Raw genomic sequence first — 10622 nt, 5'->3', positions numbered from 1 at the left:
ACAAGGAAGGAAAGGAAAAGAGATAAACAACTCCTAAAACTCTGCTGCTTACCCAAGCCTGTGATATCTAGATCTAATTCATCTATTTATCTACTCAGCGGGTGGTATTTTATGATAAAGCAAGGATGAAAATAATACTCTACCTTCTTTTTTTTTCAGATGCTTCAGATTAATATCAATCTCAGAAATGCAGAAATCAATCACAATAGAGATTAAGATCACATTAAGTAAAGATTTGCCCCTTAGGGAAAGTAGCCTCATTGGTCTTGTATGCTAAGAACTTCTTAAGACTTGAGCAAATTGTAAACAATCTATATTAATTTAGATAAAGGATATATATATAATTTTATATTTGACTCTGCAATCAAATGGATGGAATTTGTCTCCATTCATAGGGTCCTTCTGAAGACTTAGCTTTGGTTGGTGGGAATGTGAACTGGTACAGCCACTCTGGAAAACTGTGTGGAGGTTCTTCAAAGAGTTAAAAATAGATCTGCCCTATGACCCAGCAATTGCACTGCCGGGGATTGACCCCAAAGATACAGATGCAATGAAACGCCGGGACACCTGCACCCCGATGTTTATAGCAGCAATGTCCACAATAGCCACACTGTGGAAGGAGCCTCGGTGTCCATTGAAAGATGAATGGATACAGAAGATATGGTATATGTATACAATGGAATATTACTCAGCCATTAGAAACGACAAATACCCACCATTTGCTTTGATGTGGATGGAACTAGAGGGTATTATACTGAGTGAAAGAAGTCGATCGGAGTAGGACAGACATTATATGGTCTCATTCATTTGGGGAATATAAAAAATAGTGAAAGGGAATAAAGGGGAAAGGAGAAAAAAATGAGTGGGAAATATCAGAAAGGGAGACAGAATATGAAAGACTCCTAACTCTGGGAAACGAACTAGGGGTGGTGGAAAGGGAGGTGGGGGGAGGTGGGGGGTGACTGTGTGACGGGCACCGAGGTGGGCACTTGACGGGATGAGCACTGGGTATTATTCTATATGTTGACAAATTGAACACCAATAAAAAAAATAAATTTATAAGTAAAAAAAAGAATCAAATTGAAAGAATAAAAATTTATGTTCCTATTTAGATTCCACTTTTTAAAGTTACAGCATTTCATTTTTAAATACAAATACTTCATATTTTAAAAGGAGATGGGAAGAATAGCTATATCATATTAATTTCTGAAATTCATAAATTTGATTTCTTTAAAAAATGCAAATTATCAAAAGACATATGTGCAGATCTTAATCTGAGAAATGTAAAAAAAAAAAAAAAAAAAAAACCACAAAACAAACAAACAAACAAAACTAGAGGAGAACATAAGTAGGAAATCACCAGTAGTATATCACCAGGAAATCACCAGGTATATCCTCAGGGTGTAATTCTGTCAGAGTTACAATTCTGGAGGAGTGGAAACTTTGGGAACTTAAAAATGCTTGAAGAATAACCAATGCGGAAATCAGCTTACTCAGTTATAACTTAAAAGAATAACCACAGCCCATACACATGTCTATAAACATAAGAAAGCAATTACTCTTACTCATTTTAGTGTATTCCCACATGCATACCTCCATATACACAAATTTTTCACCACATACAAGCCTGCCCTCTCTCCTCTACTATTATCTGCAGGGAACTGGCCCTGATGATCAAGTCAGGTCAGATAAGGACCAGACCCAATGAGGCCGCATTGTTGCTAATCAACATGATTTGTGCTTGGATTTCCTCTCTAGTTTGGTGGCAGATGCCATCTGGGAACCAAGACTAGGTGTGAGGTAAGGGCTATTTGTGATCTAGTCCATTATTTTCATGAAGACCTTAACACCTTCGGTCCTAAGTCCCAATTAAACCTTCTGAAATTTCTGATGGCCGTTTGATGGCCTACCAATTATATGTATTTTCTCAGGAAAAGATTTCCTATCTCTCACGATGATTGTATTGCATGCTTTTAAATCAAAACCTGAGCCAGCAGCAGTATGAATATATGGAGACGATTCATTTGCTGAGAGCCTAGTAGCTCAGCTGTAGCTTAGGCTGCCTGGCACAACTAACCAAAAACCACCTGTATAATGTTTTTGACTCAATGGCTGTCACAGCCAACTCAAAAGACCACTAAGAGTGCACAGCATGCAAGACTCTTTGCTTCCTCTTTCCAGCCTATGTGTAGCAGCAAGATGTGAGCTTTTTATTTCTACAGTCAGTTGGCTCATACTACAGAAAAATACGTACAATCCTAACTGATGCCTCTGGCAATTTAGGCCCCCTGTTTCTAAGCAACAAGGACCCCAGATCACCAATATATGTATCTCTGTAGCATATATTTTTGGCACATTGCTAATAAAAAGAAAAGTAGTAATTGTGGCTTAAAAAATAAAGAAAAGATTTGCCTTGAAGCATTTCTATGATGAAATAGGAAAGTGTAAATGAAGAATGCATGGGGAAAGGATAAAGTTGAAAGGTTAAAACAAAGGCCACTTGTCAAATAACAACAAAGCTCATGATATTTTCTGTGGGAAATGAGCTGAGTTTCCAGGATAAAAGGCAGAAAACAGTCCATTAAGTTCTTAATACAAGTCTTTAAATTAGTATAATTGAATTCCCATTGACTAAAAGAATGATATTTCTATCAGCGTGTGCAATAAGAGGAGTGAACAAGAAGCAAGGGATGCTTTCCCTTTAGTGTAAATAATAGCAGACGGCAGGAGAATTTATAAGCCGATCTTAATCAGCTGAATGAACCTTCTTTATGTTCAAATATGGCTGTAAAAATACAATGCTGGGCTTCGTGTAGGAAAATTATTGTTTCAATTCAATTGATAATGGGAAAAGTTATTAGTCTGGAACATTAGCCAACTAGTTAGATTGCACTGCTTATCTGATTGGATTTTTGCAGTGGAAATCACAAAGGTTGAAAGACAGTTTGTGGAAATGATAGAGTTTGAAAGAAAAAAAAGGAAGGAAGCAAATAAAACAAAAGATAAATGAATTATAGTTACAGAAATACTAGCCCAGGAGTCAGGACACCTATATTTATATTTATCCAGAATTTGCTATTTCTGATTGTGGGATTTGAAGCAAGTCACTCTTCTCTGTACATTAGTCTCCTCATCTTTAAAAATAAGACGTTGTATATATGATCTGTAAACTTTCTTCTAGCTCTAAACTATTTCAGTCTTAGAAATATTTCTAAACTAACATTCACTTTAGCACTGACATCTCAGTTTCCTTCCAGGAAACCCACCATATTTGGTGGGTTTGTCTGTTTGTTTTGTTTTAATGTGTTTGTTTATCTTACTGTTTTTGTGAAGAAAAGCATGCAGTCTTAATGGTAAATTAAAAAAAAAACTAGTTTGGAAACAAAATTTGAATTGTGGATTGAATGAAAATTAGAGTAACACATGACACTGAATAAACATTTATGCCGAAGGAGGGTGCTGCTATCACGATTGTTGAAAACCATGTTGTATTCAGAGTATTGGTTAAATATCATATGTATTGTTTCAGGTTGTAGAATTAGAATAGGTTCAAAGTCTAAAAGGAATCAGTTTACAGTACTGATACGGAGGAGGAGGGAAGAGAGCAAGAGGATAGGGAGGAAGAGGAAAAGGAGGAGAAGAAGCAGGAAGAGAGAGGAGGAAAAGGAAAGAGGAAGAGGAGGGAGGAGAGGAAGAAGTAGAAGAAGAAAGGGAAAGGGAATAAAGAAGTAGACTATCTTTTTGCAAAACTCTCCTAGGCACCCTCTCTTTACACAGAGTATCTCTCCTATTCTGCAATGAAGAGGCTCTTCCTTGGCAGAAACCATGATCTCTTACTAGAACTTGAGCAGTATCTTTTTACCTGTTCTCCTCACTATTTTACTTAACTCTCTCATCCTCTTATCCATTCTCCATGAAGAAGTTAAAAGTAATTTTTATAAAAATGAAAGACTTATCTAGTTGTTTTCCTGGTTAAAACCGTTAGTGTATATTTTACTGAACTTGGAAAAATCCAAAGGCCTCACCATGTCAACTAAGGCCTTGTATGAGCCAAGACCTATGTATTTTTCTGGTATCATTTTGTGGGAGGTTCTAGACACTCTGGCATTTAGGTCCTCCAGACACAACCAGACTATGCCCTGGGCAGTGTCTTCACACACCTTGTTCCCTTGGCCTGAACCTGGATCATTCCTTTGCTGTCTGGGGGAATATTACTTTCTCATAAACCTTCTTCTAAACTTTACTCTCTGTCCTGGATCCAATACTATAAACATGTTAGTTATCCTATATATGTTGATTACATTTCATAATAGTTTTCTCACTTTGTAATTATATATTTATGTTATTACATGTTTAATTCTTATCTCTCCCACTAGCAAATAAAATTTACATCTATCTTATTCAGTTATATATTGCTTTAACTTAGATCAATGCCTAACACACAAGTAGACACTCAAATGATTTGTCCAACCAGTGAATGAGACCTATTCTCCAGTTACAGAGAAAGTGAAATATGAATCTGTCCAGGTTGTTTTACTGGAACCAGAAACTCTGATTATGAAAATCTGAAGAAGAGGGGAACAGAGAATGGCAGATGTAACATAAAACCTTTGGATAATACCAGTGCTGGCGAGAGATCTCATCAAGGTTTGACTTGTTAAAGTAGCAGAACATGGAGGGCTTTCTCTAACATGTGCTTCTAAGTAGTAAGCACTATGCAGTAGATGTGTTTCTGAGATAGATACAAAAAGCCGGTCCTCCTAACCAAAATATCAAACAAAATAGCAAAACTGGACATGGGGAGGACAAGGCCATGCCAACCTAAGGGAGTGTAACTAAACTAAAGCAAGAACATGCAGAGGACAGTACTAGGTGAAGGATAGAATGGAAATAGCACGTCAGGCACTAAAGCATTGTGGTGCAGATGACATCAGAGCTGCATTCTTCAAAGGGAGGAAATTCTTTGAAGGGATCCCTTGGAAAGACAGTGGGGTAAGGTGAAAAGGCACTGGATTCAGAATCAGGACATCTGCCACTGTTCTTGATTTGGCATGTGGCTTTGGTAAAGCCTGGCATCTCCTGTTCACAGACACAATGAGGACAGGGAAATAAGTCAAAGATTTATATCACATTTCTGACATATACAGCTCTAATATTCTAGAGAAAAGTCCTATTTCAAGACAAAAGCCAGGATGTTGTGGATAAACATGAAAATCTCAGCCAGTAAACCTCAAGGTGAATCACCAAGTTTCAGACCCACTTTCTCACCTTAATGATGCTTTTTGCTTATTGACATATCACATCCCTATTCTGACAAATCAAATGTGAGAAGCTTGATGGAAAGTTTGTGGGACTAATAAAAACCTGTGTGTTCAAATACATTTCTAGCTTTCTAGAGGGCTGTATTATTTTTATTATTGCTGTTAAGAATTTCTATGAAGTCCAACTCAGTGCCTGGCTGAGGATGGCTTTTACTGCCCATCACAGAGATTCTAGGATGCAGCCTTAGGTGGTTACCCATATTTTATATTTTACTAGGGTGCTTTGCTTTACCAAAATTAATACTGCTATTTTCAAGTGAATGGAGCTTGTGCCAGAGGGGCAAGATGATTGGACCTTTACAGCTACTCTGTGCTGATTAGAAGATCACACATCTTGAATCTTTATCCTCCTCTCTGTCCACACTACCCAGCTCAGAACTCTCACATCTCTTGCCTAGACTATTCTAACAGCAATCTAGCTATTTTTCCTGCCTCCAGTCTGTCTCATCCCAAATCGAGCATGCTCTTTACCACCAGAGTGAATTTTCTAAAATGGTCAGGTTGCATCACACTTCTTAAAAATCCTCAAGGATGAGACTCAAATTCTTTTGCAAGACATGCCTTCTCTATCAGGGGCCAGTGTCCTTTCTGGTCACTTTAATGACAAACCAGATTAGTCTTTTCTACTGCATGTGCCATTCCATATCTCTTCACCTTTGCTTGTGTTCTTTCTTTGTCCTGTCAGGTATTCCTGTCTTGTAAACACTGACTGATCTTTCAGACTCTAAACTCAGCTATGTCTTCCCCTCTGTAACCTTCTCTGATAGGATGCTTCCCATTGCCCACACCAACAACAAACATTATGCTGCTTATCACTCCAACCAAAACTTTAGTTGTTTCCTTCTGTGTTCTTCAAATACTTCATATATACTTCTCTAGTGTCTTTTAGCACCTTGCATTATTTACTGTAATAGAAGTTGTTTCCAGGAGCTCTGGTGTCCTGTATAGCTTCTGAGTTATAATTGGCATGGAACACATGGTTATTGGATTCTTCTGAACCCAAATGAATTAAATTGAACTAAATAATAACAGATAGTCATGACCATTGAGTGTATAAGATTGGGAGACATTTTAAAGCAGAGAATGACGGCGATGTGCCCTTATGAGTTCACAGGGGAATGGAGCTTCACACATTCTTGCCTCCAGAGCAAACATTCTGTTCTCTGCAGCCAAGTTGGCTGTCAAGACAGACACAGCTGCTCCCTCTTCAAAGTGAAAATGATCTAGATCTACAAAAAGAAGGTGGATGGGTAAGATGACAAGGGAAGCATTCATGGGTTGAGCAAGATATTCCCTATCAATCTTACTTTTTTTTCCTGCATACCCCTTAGTAGAAAACCATGGTTTAGAAAACCCTGCAGCTAAAACTTTTTTTGTGATGAAATTTTTATGGCATTGCAGAAACAAGGAACTTAAAAAATAAGGGCCATACAAATTCACAAGTTTAGATATGTATTTGGAAGAGCCAATGTCAAATTGCCAACTGTTCCTTCTTAAGAAGGACTGTCCTTCATTCTGAGATTAAATAAATGCCTTCTAATTTCTTCTTGTGAATATTTCCTGGTTTATAAGAAATTATAGTGACAGTGGTTATATGTGCATTTGTTGGCTGTTCTATCCTTCTTCCTTCGTTTTTATTTTTATTACTTTTTTTGTTTTTATTATGAGTTTTTTCTTTTAAAATTTTTCAGAAATATAACTCTATAATTTTTAAAAATTTCTTACATGGAAAAATTGGAATCTAGTAATACTCTCTTGGAACTTGAAAGAATTTTTGAAATTTAACTGGTCTACAAAAGGCAAAGTCTGGGAATAAGAACATTCTCAAGAACACCATGTGCAACCAATAATGTCTACTGAAAGAACAGGAGACTGGAAGTCAAGAGGCCAGGGTTTACCGGATTCTGTTATTAATTGAATATGTATTCATCTCCAAATTATTTTGTGTATCTATGCAGGACTCATGCTTCTACATTTATAAATGAGGATGTTGAAATCAGGATCTGTTATGAAGGTCACTGGGCTGGTGCAGAGCTACCTCTAAAGCAGTGGGGGAGAGAGGGGATGTATTGGGAGGGCATTTCTTATTCCTCCTCATTTCCTCCTCCTCTCACTTCAACCCTACCAGCTTCACTTCATATCTCCTACTTTCTGAGTTTCCATAAGACTTCTTTGGAAAACAAAAACAAAACCCATGTACTTGACATCTCTACATAGGTGTCTAGGTGATAATCAAGTCCAAAACCAACCTCTAGTCTTTATCTCAAATCTGCACCATCCACAGCTCCCTGTATTCCAACTGATGACAACTCTTTACATCTAATTATTCAAAGACCCAAGAAGTCATCCTGACCCTTTTCAGATTTCTCAGGATATCGTGTTGGCTGTATCTTTAAAACATATCCAGAATCACCATATCTCATCTTCTACTTGGAAACTGCCACACCTAGGTCACAGAAATAGCCTCTTTCCCTGCTTTTACCTTTGAGCTCTATAGCCCATTGTCTCAGCAGTCATACCAAAACTTATAAAATGTGAGTAAAATTTTATCACCGAAACTCTTCAGTGATTCCTCATCTCACCCAGAATAAAAGATGAAATCAACACCATTCACAGATAACACATTTAATGACTGTGTGGCCTGTGGATGAGGGCCTTTCCACCTTGGCCTCCTCCACTTGTCTTCTCTATCATTCAGTCCCTGCCATACTTGCCCTCTGTTCCATCCATCCAGCAAGTTGGATGTTCTCTTGTCCCTCCATATATCAAATGATAAAAATAGCACATCTTTCATAGAATTATGTAACCATTATGTACTACTCTTCTTTTTCTTTTTTCTTTTTCTTTTCTTTTTTTTTTTTTTTTTTGCTGTTGTGATACTTGGTATTTCTATGGTATCATAGCAACATAAGATATTCTATACAACTTTTTTAAAAAGTATTTTTCTAACATTTCACTTTTTTCAGTGAGCTATATCTTGACCACTTCATTTAAAATTCAACCCATGATCTGCTCCAGCATGTTCTATTCCTCTAATCTAACACTACCTTTTTCTTTATTCATCTTTCATTTTTAAAATTTTACATACTTTATTTATTATCTCTTCCTTATTATCCACCTACCTTTGATAGGATATAAGCTTAATGATGAAGGGCTTCTCTGTCTAATTTTCCTATTAATATATCTTAAGCATCTAAAATATTACCTTCCCTTCTGGGAAGACGGCAGAGTAGGAAGGACCTATGCTCACCTTCTTCCATAAACACACCAAGTAACAGCCACATTAGTGCAATTAACTCAAAATGATCCAAAGACTGATATAACAGACTTTCCACAGTTAATCATAGAGAAAAGGGAACATCTAAAAGGTCAGGAAAGGGTTGAGAAACAAACCCCAGGGCAGACTAACTACAAATGGGAAAGACACAAGCATGGAAAAGTGAGAGGATCAGACCACACCAGGGACCTCAGGCACAGGGGCCCTACACTGCTAAGAAAAGTCTGCATGACATTTGATTTTGAAAACCAGTGGGGCTTAACTTCACAAGTTTTTATAATCAGCAAGGCCTACCTCTGGATACCTTTAAAATCAGTAGGCTTAGCTCTGGGAGAACCAGAGGGCAATAGGAAACTGAGTGCCTGTAGCTAAAGAGCCAGCATAACAAATAACCCTGCCTAGATATCACATAGGAGTAGCAGTTTGAAAAGTGCCTAGGGTTTACATGAAGGAGATTTATTTACAAATCTCAGAACATGAACTGGAAGGGCAGGGATCTTTAGGAGACTTCCTAAGAACAAAAGAATTGGTGGGCACCATTTCTCTCTTTCTCACCTCAATAGCCAGACCCTTGTGGGAACCACTAGGAACATTTTCCACTTATTTTACTAATATGATGCTCTCTGCCCCTGCATTCTCCTGTGGATCCACCCTATCCAATCAGCCCCACATGGCAGGGATCCCTCAGTGTGGCTCCTGCCCTGATCCTGATCCAGGATCGAGTCCTGCGTCGGGCTCCCTGCATGGAGCCTGCTTCTCCCTCTGCCGGTGTCTCTGCCTCTCTTTCTCTCTCTGTGTCTGTCATGAATAAATAAATAAAATCTCTAAAAACAAACAAACAACAACAACAACAAAAAACAAAGTGACTCTTGCCCTGAGGAGAGGGTGGAAATAACCACACACACCAGTGTGGCTGCAGTCTCAGCAGCTAAACTTTATATCTGGCAACACAGAGAGTGTGTCCTCCTAATTAGTGCAATTGCAGCCCAAGCAGACAGACAGGGTAGAGACAAGCCTCTGGCCAGACTGTCAGCCCTGTTCACCAACAAAAACCTCTCAGTGGGAAGCAGGGGAGAGAGCCCTGCAGTCTGGTGTGACTGCAGCACTGACAGATGGACTGAGGGCAGGTATATTGTCTGACTGCCAGCACTGCCCACCAACAAACCCTTTGGCTTGTAAAGTTTTCTGCTGAAAAATCAGCTAATAGCCTTATGAGGTTTCCTTATATGTAACTTTGCTTTTCTCTTATTACTTTTAAAATTATCTCTTTATTACTACAAGGTAAGTAGAACACCCTGTAGGTCAGAGCACCTTCAGCCCTAACAGACGGTCTGGAGACAAGCACCTGGTCTGACTGCTGGCCCTGCCCACCAACAAAAGCCTTTCAGGGGATGATACAGGGTGAGTGCCATGCAGTTCATTGGGACTGCAGTCCCAGCAGATGGGTTGAGGGCAAGCATCTGGTCTGAGTGCTGACACCACCCAAGCACAAGCCTGCAGTAACCTCAGACTGGCCCCCTTAACAGCACAGGGACAAAACACTGTCCAAAATGCTCACAACAATCAAAGCGAACCATTACAGCTGACTGAACTGAAGGCAAACAGGGCTCAGCAACAACAGTAGGGTACATGCAACCCAAAGAAAAGACATATCTGAAGCTTTCCTGATGAACAGGGGACACTGCACCACAGAGAACCACAGGATCTCTTCTTCATAAGGCCACTGCTTTCAAGATCAGAAGAAATAGGTGACTTTCCTAATATATAGAAACAAACACAGAAAATTAGACAAAATGAGGAGACAGAGGAATATGTTCCAAATGAAAGAACAGGACAAAAATCATAGCAAAAGAGCTAAATGAAATAGAGATAAGCAATATGCCTGATAAAGAATTCACAGTAATGGTCATACTCATTGGACCTGAGAAAAGAGAGGAGGATCTCAATTGAGACTTTTTTTTTCAATTGAGACTTTCAACAAAGAGATAGAAAATATTTAAAAAGAACCAACCAGTGATGAAGCA

This window comes from Canis lupus, chromosome 16, assembly GCF_011100685.1.
Source record: "Canis lupus familiaris isolate Mischka breed German Shepherd chromosome 16, alternate assembly UU_Cfam_GSD_1.0, whole genome shotgun sequence".
Lineage (NCBI taxonomy): Eukaryota > Metazoa > Chordata > Mammalia > Carnivora > Canidae > Canis > Canis lupus.
This window is presented reverse-complemented; position numbering follows the sequence as displayed.